The sequence below is a fragment of the Micromys minutus genome, assembly GCF_963924665.1.
Source record: "Micromys minutus genome assembly, chromosome: 19".
NCBI lineage: Eukaryota > Metazoa > Chordata > Mammalia > Rodentia > Muridae > Micromys > Micromys minutus.
The window spans coordinates 15,247,550-15,263,502 of NC_137954.1; the positions used below are offsets into that span (position 1 = coordinate 15,247,550).

Consider the following 15,953-nt stretch of genomic DNA (forward strand, 5'->3'; position numbering starts at 1 on the left):
TAGCTGCTCTTAGGATCCTCTGTGGGCTTTAATTTCCTCTTAGTATGTGGAGAATTTTTTTTTTTTTTGTCATGTCTACAGATACCAAGGTAGGCTAGGGGTTGAATGAGCTGACATTCAACTTGTTGAGGATTCCCCTAGCTGGCCAATTAACAAACCACAACGGCATGACAACAGCTGTCAGATTTTATCAGTGTATCCAGATGCATGTAGAAAGGTCAGATCTGAAAGGAAGTTTAGAGATCTCTAAGTGGACCCCCAACACACACACACACACACACACACACACACACACACACACACACACACACAACAGATGAGGTTAAGGCGCTAGGAATTTCATTTTTCTGAGTCAAGGTCATGCCATTGATCTCCACACCCTCTCATCCTCTGCTGCTCTGCAGTTTGTGTCCCAGGAGGTCTGCCTTCCGTTTCCATATCGGACATTGTCTAGCTTTGTGTGTGTTTAGCCAAGTGATCTAACCTTTATAAGGTTCCAAGTGAGATGGAAATACTGTTATTAAGAAAACCAAGGTTCATTCTTTAAATGTTAAGTGTCCATCAGTTTCTTCTAGTGGTTAATGATTATGCATATTCCAAGGACTGGACAGATTTATCGGAGCCTAGCCCACTGCATGGAGTAGTCATTTTATTGAGTTTAGCTGACTAAAAGCACACACAGGGCATTCCTGTTTTACTAGGGCTCCTCATGGTCAGTGCAGTCAGGCAGAGCATGAAAAGTTTTCAGTCTGCTAGTGAAGACATACACATTCTAATAACTGAGCCGTCCTCACCTCTGAGATCAGCAGTGGTTTCTTGTTTTGTTTTCGTCGTTTTTTTAAAGAATTACGTACTGGTGAAGATGCAGTGAACAGTTGCTTTGGCTGCTGGCAGACTCTAAATGCAAGGTTTTTGGAATATACTTTTTATATTTCAGGAAAATGGCTGTATTAAAGTCTAACTAGCTTATAATCTGCTTATGTAAAGTACAGTTTTATACTTGCACATGTGCACACAAAATGCAGACACACTTAGGAAACCCTTACCACGATCATGCAAACATGCACCACCTAAAAGGTTCCCTGCCTGCTCCCGCCTCTTGGGATCTGCATAGAAGATGACAGTTTTCTCTCTGGCCTGGTTACGGGTACTTACAGTGTCTGCTCTCGGGCATAGAGAAAGAAAACATTTGCTTTATAGAAGAAGAAACCAACAAAGCCCAAAGTTTCAGGGAATTTATTTAATACTGCTTTTGTGAAATTGCAAGTAATTTTATATGCCAAACGGTTAGTGAGAGGCTCTATTTCACTCTCTGTGTGTAACTATCACATGTCAGGTTGTGTGCTGAAATACACACGTGGGGTTCTTAAACAAGACACGTTGGTAAGTTCTTCAACTTCTTTGTAGTAACCACTGACAAGGAACTGTTCATAATAGTAGCTCATGAAAGCAAGCAGGACTTGTTAAAAATACCATTCAAAACTGAAATTATGTAGCCCAGTAGCACTTCTCCCTGCCACATCATGTCTAGAGATACAGGTGAATCTCAGATTCACTTGGACTTTTAAATATCAAGAGTGTTGGATGGTGAGGATCAAATTTATTGTGATCCCTAAGCTAATAGAAGCACCTTGGGCACAGTTGGGGTGTGTGATGGAGCTGTACAGTTGGGGTGCGAGATGGAGCTGTACAGCTGGTGTGTGATGGAGCTGTACAGTTGGTGTGTGATGCAGCTGTACAGTTGGTGTGTGATGGAGCTGTACAGTTGGTGTGTGTGATGGAGCTGAGCTGTACAGTTGGGGTGTGATGGAGCTGTACAGTTGGTGTGTGATGCAGCTATACAGTTGGTGTGTGATGGAGCTGTACAGCTGGTGTGTGATGCAGCTGTACAGTTGGTGTGTGATGGAGATGTACAGTTGGGGTGTGTGATGGAGCTGTACAGTTGGTGTGTGATGCAGCTGTACAGTTGGTGTGTGATGGAGCTATACAGTTGGGGTGTGTGATGGAGCTGTACAGTTGGGGTGTGATGGAGCTGTACAGTTGGTGTGTGATGCAGCTGTACAGTTGGTGTGAGATGGAGCTGTACAGTTGGTGTGTGATGGAGCTGTACAGTTGGTGTGTGATGGAGCTGTACAGTTGGTGTGTGATGGAGCTGTACTTGTTGAAAGCTGCTGCTTCTGAAACTGACTGTGTCTTATTGCGACTCTCTAGCTGCTGGAAGATCCTGCCTCCATAGTGGCTCACTCAGCAGCAGGCTGCTTGGGTAGCTGCCTAGAAAGTGGGACACTTGAAAGTGGCAAAGGAGTGACAAGCGCCCCACCCCCACCCCGCTCCTCACACTATTATCCCTATCGCCTGAGTGCTGGACTTCAATGGCCGTTCTTTGTGAGACCTTCCTGGAAGCCTGGAGCTCCTCAGCTTCCAGGTGGCCAAAAAGCTGGGTAACCAAAGCTTTCTTGTGAGTTCAATAAAGTCTTGGTATACTCATGGCCCATTTTGTGTGTGTGTGTGTGTGGGCCCTCTGTCACCAGTGGGCCTGAAAATGTTTCATTTTATATTTTGCAGATTCTCTTCCAGCTTCAAAAGTTAAGTTGGGAGTTGGAGAAATAGCTTGGCAGCTAAGAGTGCAGACTGCTTCTGCGCCCATATCAGGTGCTTACAGCTGCCTCCAACTTCAGCTTCTAGGGATCTAATTCATTCTCTGGCCTCTATGGGTTCTGCACTCAAATATGCTTATTCATATACAATTATAAAAGTAAGATATTAAATAAAAAGACATCAGGTGGGCCAAACAAGAGATAATGCTTCTTTTGCAATAGCTAAGAGCATCTGCTTTATTTACAGTAGGCAGAATTCCAATGGTGCAGCACAGCGGGATGGGGCGTCCTGTGCTGGCTAATGTGGTAAGTAAGGCTCTGGACAGGTCAGCCTGGCAATGGCCCGGGTTCTGTGCTCTCAGTGGGAGATGTAGCTTTCTGACTGGGTTCTGGGTGGGTGAGTTATTCTGACCAAAGGCTTCTTGAGGTCGGTTTGACATGTGAACTTACTCTCAGCACTTTTCTCCAGGAGGCAGGGGAGGAGAGAAAACACCCCGCCTCCTCTGCTTCCCTCCAGTTCCTCTTACACTCAGTTTTTACATTCTTTTCCCATAGCTCACTGTATATCTTCCCACCGATCTCTCAGGCAGTGTTCCCATCCTGGGTCCATGTTATCCTGAAGACAGAAGAGAAGGTATCATCAACCCTTGCCCCAGTGGCCTTAGAAAAACCATCCCGTGTCCATGTTAAATGCAGAATGGAGGTGCGGAATTAACAACAGGCATAACTTCCATCTTTTCATAATTAAGTTGAAATAATGGCAGCATATTGGGAGCCTTCATAGTACTGGATGTTGCTCAAAAGAAAATATTATGTTTAAGTTTTCATTTTTTTTACTGTGTATGTGACAGTCAGAGGAAAACCGGCAGCGTGGGTTCTCCCTTGCCACTTTGATGTGGGGGCGGGGGCGTAAACCCGGGTCACCAGGCTTGCACGGCGATGCTTTTTACCCACTGTGGCGTCTCACAGCACCGTTTCTCTATCTTACTGAAAGCTCAACTTGAAGAAGACTTCATTCCGGAGAAAATTAAAAATAAATGAAGCTGAAGAACAGCGCTTTCTTCAGCAGCTTGAAATTCAAGATGTAAGTTTCCATTTATCGTGTGCGATGCTCTTGCAGGCCATGATTGAAATGGGGTTTCCTATGATCTGATCCAGAGGTCAAGCCTCTGATGTGCCTGCACTTTACCCAGCTGCCCCAGGGTGGAGCTCTGTACAGGCTAGAGAGGAAAGTCCCTCTTAGTACGTCCCTAGACATTTCCCATAACGCTGTAGCCAGTTTTTAAAGCTTCCCATCAATCCAGGCTGAGCAGATTGTCTACATTTTCCCTTAAGTGAAATTTAGATAAACCGATAGAGTGGAAGAAAACTAAAGCAGGACAGTCGTGTGTGTGTGTGTGTGTGTGTGTGTGTGTGTGTGTGTGTGTGTGTTTGTTTGTTTTTAGAATGCTGGTTGAAAATTACTTGTGCATTCAGTTCGTTCGTTCCCTGTCTACCCCATGGATAATGAAAAGGAAGTGCTTATTTGTATATATATTAATCCTTTTGGGAATCTCATGTATGACTACTATACTTACATATTTCCTACTCTCCCTCCTTCCTTCAGCTGTTATTACTCCACCTTTTTCCTCTCAAATTCATGACTTCTTTAATTATTGTTACATATATGTGCATATATTTGGACACACACACACAAACCTAACGAGTCCATTTTGTGTGCCTGTATGTATCTGTGTTTAGGGTTAACTACTTAGGTCTGGATGACCTGTCTGGGTCCATCCCTGAAGATTGTCTTTGCCTCTCAGTAGCTGTTGATGAAGCCTGTAGCGCTTCATCTAAGGTTGGGTCTTGCCAAATTTCCCTTAGCTGCATTGACATGTCAACTGCGGTTGTCATTATACAGGTCTCGTATAAGCAATCATACTTTAAGATTCCATGGGTGCTGCATCCCCGTCACTTGGCTCACAGCAGGCATCCTGTTTTTTCTGGCTCTCTTATTCTTTCTGATTCTCTTCTGCGATGTTCCCTGAGCTGCCACTTAGTCTCCTCTTATCTGAAACCGCTATAGTAGTAGGTCTCCAGATGGCGTTTTCAAAGGTCTTTAGTCTTATCCTCCCTAGACTCCTTTTTCAACCCTGGCCTTTCAGCCCTCCCTCCATTTAACCCTTCCCATTCCCTCATTTCCATTTACCTTCAAACCACCAGTAAGCTCCTCACCCTGGTCCCTTGCTAGTTTCCTGACTTCTACAACTACTCCACTTCAGACATGTACATCTAAATAGTCAGGGCTAGCCTCCATGTTCAGGAGACATTCAGCATTCGTCCTTCTGGATCTGGTTACCTCACTCAGAATGATTGTTTCCAACTCTATCCATTGCCTATGAGTTTGATCGTTTCATGTTTTAATTTCATCTGAATAAAATCCGATTGCGTGTATGTCCACATTTCATTATTCATCAGCTTATGGGCACAAAGGCTGTTGGTGGGTGTTTGGCTATTGTGAAGAGGGAGCAATGGACATGGACAAGCAAGCATCTCTTTAGTATATATAGATATACTTCAGTTATTGATGAAGTCCTTTGGGAATATGCCCAGGAATGGTATCATACCGGAGATCTGTTTCTTAGTTTTTTGAGGAAACGCCACAGTGATTTCTACCGTGGCTGCACCAGTACTTTCCTTAACAGTGAGTATGTATTTATACCTTCCCTACAGCCAGGATTTCCTTTTGTAATTTCTGTCTGTCTGTCTGTCTGTCTTTCTGTCTGTCTGTCTGTCTCCTAGCCATTCCGATTGAGGTAAAATTTAAAGTAATTTGAATTTTCCTGATTGCTAAGGATGTTGAACATTTACATTTCCTCTTTTGAGAACTCTGCTAAGTGCCATGTTCCTTTTTTTTTTTTTTTTTTTAAAGATTATTTGTTTTCTTGGTGTTTAAGGTTTGTTTGTGTGTTTGTTTTAATTCTTTGCATGGTGTAAACATAAATCCTCTTAGATATGTAGCTGGTAAAGATTTGTTCCCCATTTCCATGGGTTGTCTTTCCATCCATGTGGTGGCGGTACCCTTTACTGTACAGGAGCTTTTTGATACCATGTGCTCCCGTTTGTCAGTAGCTCTAATTAACGCCTGTGCTACCAGGGTCCTGTTCAGAAAAACTTCCTGTGCCTGTAACTTCAGTTGCATCCCTTACTTTCTCCTCTACAAGATTCAGAAGATAAGCTTGTATGTTGAGATTCTTGATCCATTTGGAGTTGAGTTATGTGCAGGACAGGACATAAGGGTCTAGTCTTATTCTTCCTCATGTAGTTGTCTAGTTTGGCCAACAGTTTGTTGAAGATGCTGTGTTTCTCTAATGTATATTCTTGGCATCTATCAAAATGCAAGTAGCTGTAGGAATGCGGGCTTTCTATGGGTTCTCAATTATATTCCACTGATTAATGTGTCTGTTTTAAGTGCCAGTACCACACTGATTTTTTTTTTTTTTTCTTGTTTTGTTGTTTTTGTTTTTCAGGACAGAGTTTCTGTGTAACAGTCCTGACTGTTCTAGAATTTGCTGTGTAGACCAGGCTGACCGCACACTGTGTTTTTAAAGATTAAAAACACAAAATATTGAATTATGTGTCTGTGTGTTGGTTTGTGCATATGTATCTGGGTGCCTGTGAAGACCAGAGGGATTGGATTCTCTGGAACTGGAAATGTAGGAGGCTGTGAGCCACCTGACCCAGGTTCTAGCAGTGGTGTTCAAGTCTTGTGTAAGAACAGAGTAATGAACTGTTAGGCCGTAATTGCAGCTCCTATGCTGGTTTTTTTAGCATAGCTATAAAGTAGGACTTGAGATCAGAGTGGTGGTATCTTCAGCAGTGTTGTTATTCCTCAGGATTATGTTAAATATTCCAACCCTTTTGTGTTTCCTTGTGATTTTTAAAATTACTTTTAAACTTCTATGATGATGTGCATTTTAATTTAATGGAATTTTAATGGAGAGTGCATGCAATCATAAATTGTACTTTTTGTTGCATCTTTATCTGATCTTGGAATCAGGCTAATACCGACTTCATAGAAAGGATGTGTGAGTATTCTCTCCCTTTGTATTTTGTGGTATAATTTGAGTAATGCTGGTGTTTATTGTCCTCTGAAGGTGTAGTCTAATTTTGTGCTGAATCCGTATGGCCCTGGGGCTGTTTTTTTTTTTTTTTTAGTTAGACACTTAATTTGCTTCTGTGACATTTGTTATAGGCCTATTAAATTATTTAATTCTCATCAGTTTAACTTTGGCAGACCATAATCTAGAACTTCATTCATTTCTTTTGGATTATCCAGATTAGTAGAATATCATTTTTGAAAGATTCTGTTTGTATTTACATGTATAGGTGTTTTGCCTTAATGTATGTGCATGCTCTGTGTGGAGATCTGATACCTAAAGAAGCCAGTAGGGGGCACTGGATGCCCTGGAACTGGAGTTGCACATATATACAAACCATCATGTGGGTGCTGGGACCCAAACCTGGTCTCTCTGTAAGAGCAGCAACTGCTGAACCCCTGGAGTATACAGTTATAAATTGTGCCCTTATAAGCATGAGTTTTCTTAGTGTCTACTGCAATTTCTCCCTTTTCATATCCAATTGTATTAAGTTGTGTCTTCTCTTTCAGTTGTTTGGCTAAAAGTTTCTTAATCTTTAGCTTTTGAAAGAGTTAACATTTCACTGTTTCTTTCTTTCTTTTTTCTTTTTTAGTTTCTATTTCATTATTTCCAGTCCCAGTTTTGATGATCTCTTCCCAGCTATTGTTTCAGGGTCATGTTTGCTCTTGTTTATCAAGGCGTTCAGTGCATCATTACACTATTAATTGGACATATCTTGGTTCTTCCTTAGTAGCATAAACTCCCATTATGGCTGCCTTCTTTGTATCCTATAGACTTTGGTATATTATGTTTACATGTTCTTTCAATTCTAGGAATTTAAAGCTTTTTTCCTTGATTACTTCCTTGACCTAATTATCACTCAGTAGTATGTTGTTTGTTTTCCATGAGTTTGTGTACTAACCACTGTTTTTATTGGTGTTCATACCTAACTTTGTTCCCCTGTGGTTAGAATATAGGCTGTTATTTCAGTTTTCCTATATTCATTGAGACTTACTTTATAACACAATATGTGGTATATATTTCCATATATTTCCAATGTATGGAAAGTTCTATGGGCTGATGAAAATGTGTATTCCTTCATATTTAGATAAAATGTTCTGTAGGTGTTTGTTGGGTTCATTTGATGTATAGTGTCATTTAAAAAGTTTCTCTGTTTAGTTTTTGCCCAGATGTCTATTTGTAAGAGTCAAGTGTAGAAGTTACCTACTATCGTACTGGAGTTAATCTCTAGTTTTAATATATATATATATATATATATATATATATATTTTTTTTTTAATGAAGTTGGGTACATCTATGCTTAGAAGTATAAATTTAAACAAAAGAATTGTAACATCCTCTTGGTAGAGCTCCTTTGGTGCAAGGTGACATTTGCATTTATTCTGATGGGTTTGGTTTTAACTCTATTTTGTTAGATATTAGATCATATGCCTACTTGTTTCTTAGTTTCATTTGCTTGGACTATCTTTTTTTCCCATCCTTTACTGTAAGGTGATGTGGTGGTTTGAATGTGCTTGGTCCAGGGATTGAGTGGTACTATTAGGAGGTGTGGCATTGTTGGAGGAAGCGTGTCACTGTGGGGTTGAGCTTTGAAACCCTCTTGCTAGCTGTCTGGAAGACAGTCTCTCATTGGTGTTCATATGAGATAAGTAATTTTGGACAGGACATGTTGTCTTGTTTGTTTATATTCACTTTTATTTCTATGTTGGAATGCATGTGTCTGAAACAGTTTGTTCATTACCCCTTTCTTTCATTTGCTTAAACCACTTTATTCTTTTCAGTGTAGGCTTGTACAATATTCAGGACAGGAATAAGCTGTAGGGAAGATTATTGTTTTCTTTTTTGGAATTCATATTGAGAGCTGAACATTTCATCTCTAGTTTCTGGAGAGTCTGCTACAGTCTGCAGAAGTGGACACTATCCAAGAGCCATTGCTGGTCTTCTGCTACCTTCCAGTATGGCTCTGCAAGTCTGATCACTCTACCTTGAATAAGCAACTGGGAATGAATTGGGAGCAGGCTTTCTCAGGAAGCTACGTATGGGAGGAAGCCTATGGAGTAAGGAGAGGCACAGACTTCTAGGGAGCACTGGGGAGTGAGATTCCCAATGAAACCCTCAACTTATGTGGTGGGGATTGGGATAGGAGATCCTGGAAGAAGAGCTGGTCAGTCTGGTAGCACTTGGAGGTGACATCTGGGAGGAGCTTGGAGGCCTGTATGGAGGATGATCCAGAATGATGTCTATCAGAGAAACCAGAGATCACTGGAGAGATGGACTGACTACAATGAATAGGAGAAGCACAGCCTATCTGATGGGTGGGGAGGGAGGTCTCAGAGGACAAAGGGAGCTATAGAGGAGGGAGGAGCGGGGCTTACCTGTTGCTGTAAATATTAAAAAGCAGTAACTTTTTATCTTGTGCTAGTGCTGGCTCCCGAGGGGCCATCTGGTACTGTGAGGATCTCTAACTTGGCGTTCCATGCCGCCTCTGAGAACTCAGGCGCGGTTTACTCCACCACCCCTGCTGCTTTTGTCCTGGGTGGACATGACTACCCAGGTATGTTTTCACTCTCTTTCCTCCGCCTTGCAGTACAAATATGACTCCACATCCATTAACTTATCAAATAGGGTTTTATGTTAAATTCTCAATCCACAAACCCTCTACACAATAAGCTTACAACCAATGAACAAAGATATAAACTGCACATCTATATGAGATAAATGAGACCCATAGAAACCCTTAGAAATAATTATGACAACCTCATCAAGCTAGAGATGTACCCAGAAACATACACTTCAGCTTCCATCTCCTTCCGCCACCAATCCCTCCTACCGCCTCCTCTTCTGCTCCTCCAATCTCTTTTCCTGCCTACCTTGCCACTGTCCAATCATGTGTCACCTTAACATCAACCCACACAAGCCTAGCAATGCAGGGAATAAAGGACACAGAGGGGCTGGGGGAGCTTTAGGGTCAGAAGTAGTAGGCCTAGCTGGCCACCTAGGGAAGTCTTGGGGATCCCAGCTGACCTATGGGATAGGTAGGAGTGAACTTCCCTGGCAGTGTGGGGAAGTTCTAGGAAGGCCAAGAAGGCCCATGGGATAGGACAGATGGGCCAAACTGGCTATGCAAGGATGTCCTGATAGAGCCTAGGAGGAATGTGTGATGGGACCTAGCTGGTGGCATGAGAAGGACAAGGCCCTCATTTAATTGTTATCTGTACTTTTTTTTCAATACTGCATACCCTAGGACCTTACGCTCCATGCCAGACAAGTGAGCCATACTCCCAACCCCTATAAATAGAAACACTCTCAAAAGAAGACTCACAGGACACGTTTCCCTTTTTTCTTTGGTGTGTTGGAATTTCCTTTCTAAATCACAGAAATAAGTATTCCATGTATGTATATGGAAGTGTGTGTGGGCTACACCTTCACCTGTTGATGGATGCTTAGGTTGTTTATATCCATGTGTGTACCCCACCCCCAGAGACTTGATCTCTTGAAGGTCAGACTGTTTCAGTGTTCAATTTCTCATCTCTAGAGTGTTCTCCTAATCCAAAGATTTTTTTTTTTATCCTCTATCATCTTATTTCCTAAGGAACTTTATTGTTTAGTTTTTAATGAAGTCTATGTTGCCAAAACATAGTTTCCATAACCAAATCTGCTCACCGTGAATTTCCTTTTTAGAAATAGCAGAAAGCCCTGTCATGATGCAGCAAATATTAAAAAATAATAATCAGTTTATCTCTTTACCAGCCCTGAGGTCTCACTCCTCAGGCCTGACCCTGATTCGGAGCTGCGAGCACCTCTGGCGCCCGGTCCAAGCCACCATGGCCCAACTCATCCAAGCAACTCCTTTCCCTTGGTGGTTTACTACCGCCTGTTCTCAGCCTCTGCCCCGGGGTATTTCTGTACCCAAAAATCCCACACAAACACAACTCTACAGCCTGGTAGCTTTTCATACAGGTTTATATGTTCAACTCTCAATCCACAAACCCTCTACACAACAAGATTACATCAAACAGACAAATATACAAACTTCCCTTTATATAAGATGCTAGACCCATAAAATTCTCAATGTTTATAGCTATTTAACGCCAATTAATATCACCTGGATCTAGCTGGTCCTTGGGAAACTCAATGTTGCCATGACGACCTTCACCCTCAGTCTTCTGACCTCCTCAGAGCTCTCCACCCTCTCTACTTCCCTCTCCCCTTCCAGTCTCTGGCTTTCCATTATTTTACTAATTAAAATGGGAAGGTTCAGTTGGAGTCACTAGGCAGCCCTTCTTGGGGAAGTGGAATTAACATTAAAATACAACAGCTTGGAGACAATATACAATGTCAGGCCAAGGTCAATAATGAGCTGAATGTACATTCAGTTGAATAACACAATGGCCATTTATTAGGTGCCAGGTTCTGTACTAGCATTTTACAGTGTGATCTCATTTATTATATTGCACTTGTTTGATGGTTACTGATAATTTTTCATATTCATTCCATAGATTAGGAATTCTGATAAGGGCTTTAAGTAGTTTTCTTACGAGATAATATTTAGGGGGAAAGAAGAGCCAAGTTCGACCTCCTCCCCCAACCTCAAGCTCAAGGCACTACAGCAAGTGCTTCCCAAGCATTCCTACTGATTACAGTCAAGCACAGGCCTGCAAGGTGATCACGCCCAGCCTCATGGAATCATGTCATTTTCACTTAACCTGCAGCTTGCTTCTCAAGCAGTGCAGTGTTGCTCTGCAGCTCACAGATAGCTCCTACAGCAGTACCCTCAACCTAGATGCATGTTTTGAGTATTTGCTATTGGAATGGCACAACAGTCTTTGGAGTGGTCTCTTTGGATGATAATAACTCACCTAAGTGAGCAGCCCATTGCTATGAAGATTCAACCCATAGTAGGATATCGACAAATCATTTTATAGTGAAGACTAAGTCTACCATGGCTTGAAGTCTAGGAAAATCTCTTAACTTTTCCTGACCTTAAATTTCTTCCTCTGTAAAATGGGGATGCTAAGAGCCAATCTGAAGGACCGGTGTGCATATTCTAAGTACATTTATATGCCGGGCCCTACGGTTGATGCTTAACAACTGGTGCTTCTTATAATAGGGAGGCAACTTTCCTGTGGCTGAGTTGTGGATGTGAATTGCAGCTCTCAGCAGTGGTCATTGAGCAGTAAGCTAACTGACCATGGCTTCCAGCTGTAGTTAGGTTGAAGTCTGTAAAGCATGTGTGGAGAAGCTTCTCTGGCTTTTTCACAGGGTGTGAGTGGGGAGGACAGACGTACTTCACAAGGAACTGGAGACAGAAAAGAGATGAATGGCAGTGTCCCCTAGGTGGTGCTGAATCATCATGAAAAGAAAATTGGGGCACCTAGTATTTTCAGGGGTGACTTCCTTCTGGTTAGAATTTCAAATAAGAGCAGGACAGCTCCCTGGAATGTCTGGGAAAAATGACCAGGCAGAAAGAGTCTTTTCAGTAGGACTGGCTATACAATACCCCGGGTCTGCCAGGCCTCTTAGGGCTCTGGGTTTGCTTGTGTTGAAAACAGGAAGCAGGGTCAGGCCCGCTTTTGTTCGCTCACTGAGAGTGGTTGGAGCTGTGGCCGATTTCATAGATGAAAACCCATTTATAAGCACACCAAGGGGAGGGTATAGTTTGGGCTGTTAGCATCACTTCCCTCAGTGAACAGGACTGACAGGGAATGAGACCTCTCCCTGCCCCCAGAACACACATCAATGGCTGCTAGTGAATTTAGTAAGAACTGCCCATTATTATTTCGTGCGCGATAGCAAATCGTGTGTTTCTTAGCTCTGCCCCCTTCTTAATGAACTCAGTTACTGGGCCACCTATTTTTCCTTCTACACAGAAGCAACCGCATCAGATGAAGGCTGTCTAGCAGCTTACATCTTTGTGACTGTCAGTTCCTGGGAGAGGACACTGCGGTGCTCTGGAGTTGGATCAGGGCCAGAAATGCTGTTCTTGAGGTCTTGGGTCTGGGTCTCGTATGGGGGCCGTGCACAAAGTTCCTGAGGCTCTACTTCTTGAGTTCATTTCCATTTTGGCAAAATGTGAATTAGGTTTCCAAGGGAGACTGCTCACATGTATTAAAATGTCTCCACCGCTGAAGTTGCTTTGTGCTGTCCACTAAAGCCTTCTGCCGTCAATCCCCATCTTCTAACACGTTTTCCAACGTTGTGTCTTTGGGAGGTAACCATAGCAACTAAGCTTATTCAAAAATGACAGAACCTAGGCATCGAAGGGGGAGGTAACCCTGTGGTATTTTACACTGGGAATTTACAGGGCACTAATGAATCTAATCATTGTATATGCTGGGCACTGCCGTCTCTGTAGGAACCACTGTACTACATTAAGAGATTTGATTCTCACAACAACCCTATGATGTAGTCATAGCCATTGGCTTCAGTGGGTTGGGGGAACTCTGGGACAGATTGATGGCTGTACAGCTATTTTGATTCTCCTATTTGGACTATTGCCCACGGGAAACTGGGGCATAATCTTCCAGTGTCTGATCTGCATGTGGTAAAATGGAGCCTGTGAAAAACGTTGAAGGCAATGGCAGAGCTGCAGATCTCCCGCCCCATCTCACTAATACCTCCTTACAGTATAGAGTGTAGAGCTCGTAAGTAACCTCATCCATTTCTCACAGCAAGACTATTGTGTCTGTCTATAACTGAGGAAACTAAGTGACCAGATGACATTGAATCACATTTCACAAGATCACCATGTAGCATTTGGAAGAACTAGAAAATACATTCATCTCTATCAATATACCTGTCTATCAGCTGTCCCTTCACCAATTAACCCCGCATTCATTTCGTAAGGATGCATGAATTAAAAAAAAAAAGTATTATGTGTCATTGACAAGATTAGAAGGTTCACATTTACTTCATTAGAAGAGTCATGGTATCTAAAGCGATAATATTTGGCTTGAGTATTTGAAAAATGCTATGATGGATATAAGCTTTTATAGGTGAAAATATATATATTCTGATAAACTAAAACAACCGTATTTATGGGTACGAAGCCATACATTTATCTCTCTAGATTGTCTAAGATTATGAGAGAGAAGAATGTTAAGCCTAAGATTTTTTCACCTAGTAGAAAGTTGGAATACTCTCAAGAGAAAATCATTGGTATCTTGAAGAGACACCTGTTAGGCTAGAAACCCAGTGAGGGGGAAGGGTCAGGTGTGACCTGCTCATTGAGAGCATATCTGGTGCCTTAGACTTGTAAAGTCAGTAAACTAAAATCATAACTCACGTTGACACTCAAAGAACTGCATTTTTAAAATTGCACTTCACAACTTGATGTGGACCAGTAGTGGTGGGCTTGGATAAAAGGCTGAGAGGGACACCTGGCTGTTACCTGAAGAAGTCTAGTCACTTTTGATGGTAGAAACAAAAGCAGACACTGCAAGAGGCTTCAGGGTCCTTCCTGCTCCAGGGAGCAGATGACAGGGAGATTCTTCCTGTGGAGCAATTGACTAATGAGGAAACTAGCAAGTCAGAGTGATGCTGAAAGGCGCCTGCCCTATAGGACTTCCTGCCAGAGTTTGCAAGGAAGCCATATGGAGTCTCCTAAGGCCAAGAATGCATTTAGGGGTTCGGTTAAGAACATGGGTAGTCAGAGAGCTGCAGTTATAGAACAAACTGGGGAAGGGGGATATCTCTTTAAGAATCCCCCAAAAGTACAAGGATGTGCCAGAGCCAGCATCTGATTATCTTACTTAAAGGACATCCTAAAAGGATACAAGATCACCAGTTTATAGACCTTGCCCTTGTCGCTTTTTATCCTGGTCCAGGAGCCAGAGGCAGCACAGTGAATGGATTAGAAAGAAAAGAGAAAAGGAAAGATGGGCAAGCTAGTAGAGGAGATTGACCTTCCCCTCTCCTCAAACTACAAGAACGAAGAACCTAAAATTGGGTGAGAGATGATTATTGAAGATAGATCAGCAGATGCGCTTTTAGGATACCTGAAATTAGGTTCTTCTAGCCACTGGATGTGAACAGTACTTCCTCATGTCCCAGAGGCATTCTTGTTGGGTAAGGGAAGAAAGCCGACAGAGCCAGTGAGAGAGGACAAAAGAAATCCTAGCTGTTTCCAGCCTCAGGACTGAGCCAGCCCCAGAGTGACTGGCTTTCTAGTGTGAGCTTGCTGGTGTATGGCACACTTCCACATGAGCCCCCAGATTTCCCCTCCTTGCTAGTTACCCCAGGAGCAAGGCTCATGTCCCATATGCTCTTCCTTTTAATGCCTGGTAGTCAAAGCATGCCCTGCCTCTTTCTGCTCGGCTTCACATTTTTGCTTCAGGGTTATATCACCAAGGAAAAAGACTTTTTCCATAAATTGCAGGCAAGAGCTATAAACTCCCTCTGGGTTACTTTGTTGGGCCTTCAGGATGAGATTGGAATCTGAAGGGAGCAGATAGTACAATTAGAAAGAAATTGTATCAGGCAATAAAACATCCTCTAATACTGTTCGTAATAGCATATAACATTACACGGTGTGGGGCCCAAGCAAGATGTGCTCATCTGCAATTCTTCATGCTCACCAAGGGAAGACTTTTCCCTTTGTTTATTGTTTTAATCATGACTAACAAGCAGTGTAATGATAGGGTTATGGTGATAACAGCGTGAAGAATGAGGTATTGAAGTGCAAGTAGCAAGGATGGTATTGACCCTCAGTTCTGAAAGTTGTTGGCAGAACATAGGAGGCATGTGGCCTACCCTTCCGTGTGTGTGTGTGTGTGTGTGTGTGTGTGTGTGTGTGTGTGTGTGTGTGTGTGTGTAAGTGTTGGGGAAATAGGTGAAGTAGGAAATATTTTATCCTGAATAGGGGCAAAGTTGGATGGCCCAGGCATTCTTTTCCTCCCGCAGGCTCTTTTTCCTGGGGGTTGTGTACTCACAGGCTCTTTCTTTCATTGTGTCCTTCCTGTAGACTAAGAATTCTTCAAGAGCTGCAGTAATCCTTCCTGCTTGTGATAATAACGTGCAATTGTTTTGAAGGTGGAATGTTAGTCTTACTTCCAGAGAATTCTACCTTCCCTGGGTCTGATGTGGAGTTTTCAACACCATTCATTTCTCACCTTCTTATCCTGGGAGCAGACTCTGGTTCCATAGCGAATGATGACCTTCCCAAGGTCCCTGAGTGGAACAAAATACTCACAGGAGGAAATAGAGAGACAAAGTG

At 42.6% G+C, this 15,953-nt stretch overlaps 1 pseudogene across 1 annotated transcript in view; it reads left to right on the forward strand.

The window, feature by feature from the left end:
• The first annotated feature begins 9,215 nt into the window (after positions 1–9,215).
• LOC308433027 (protein SET-like) overlaps positions 9,216–15,953 on the forward strand; it is a 38,006-nt pseudogene continuing 31,268 nt past the window's right edge. The window contains exon 1 of the transcript in view: positions 9,216–9,293. The product of the transcript in view is annotated as a protein SET-like (transcript). The remainder of the gene's footprint in view (positions 9,294–15,953) is intronic.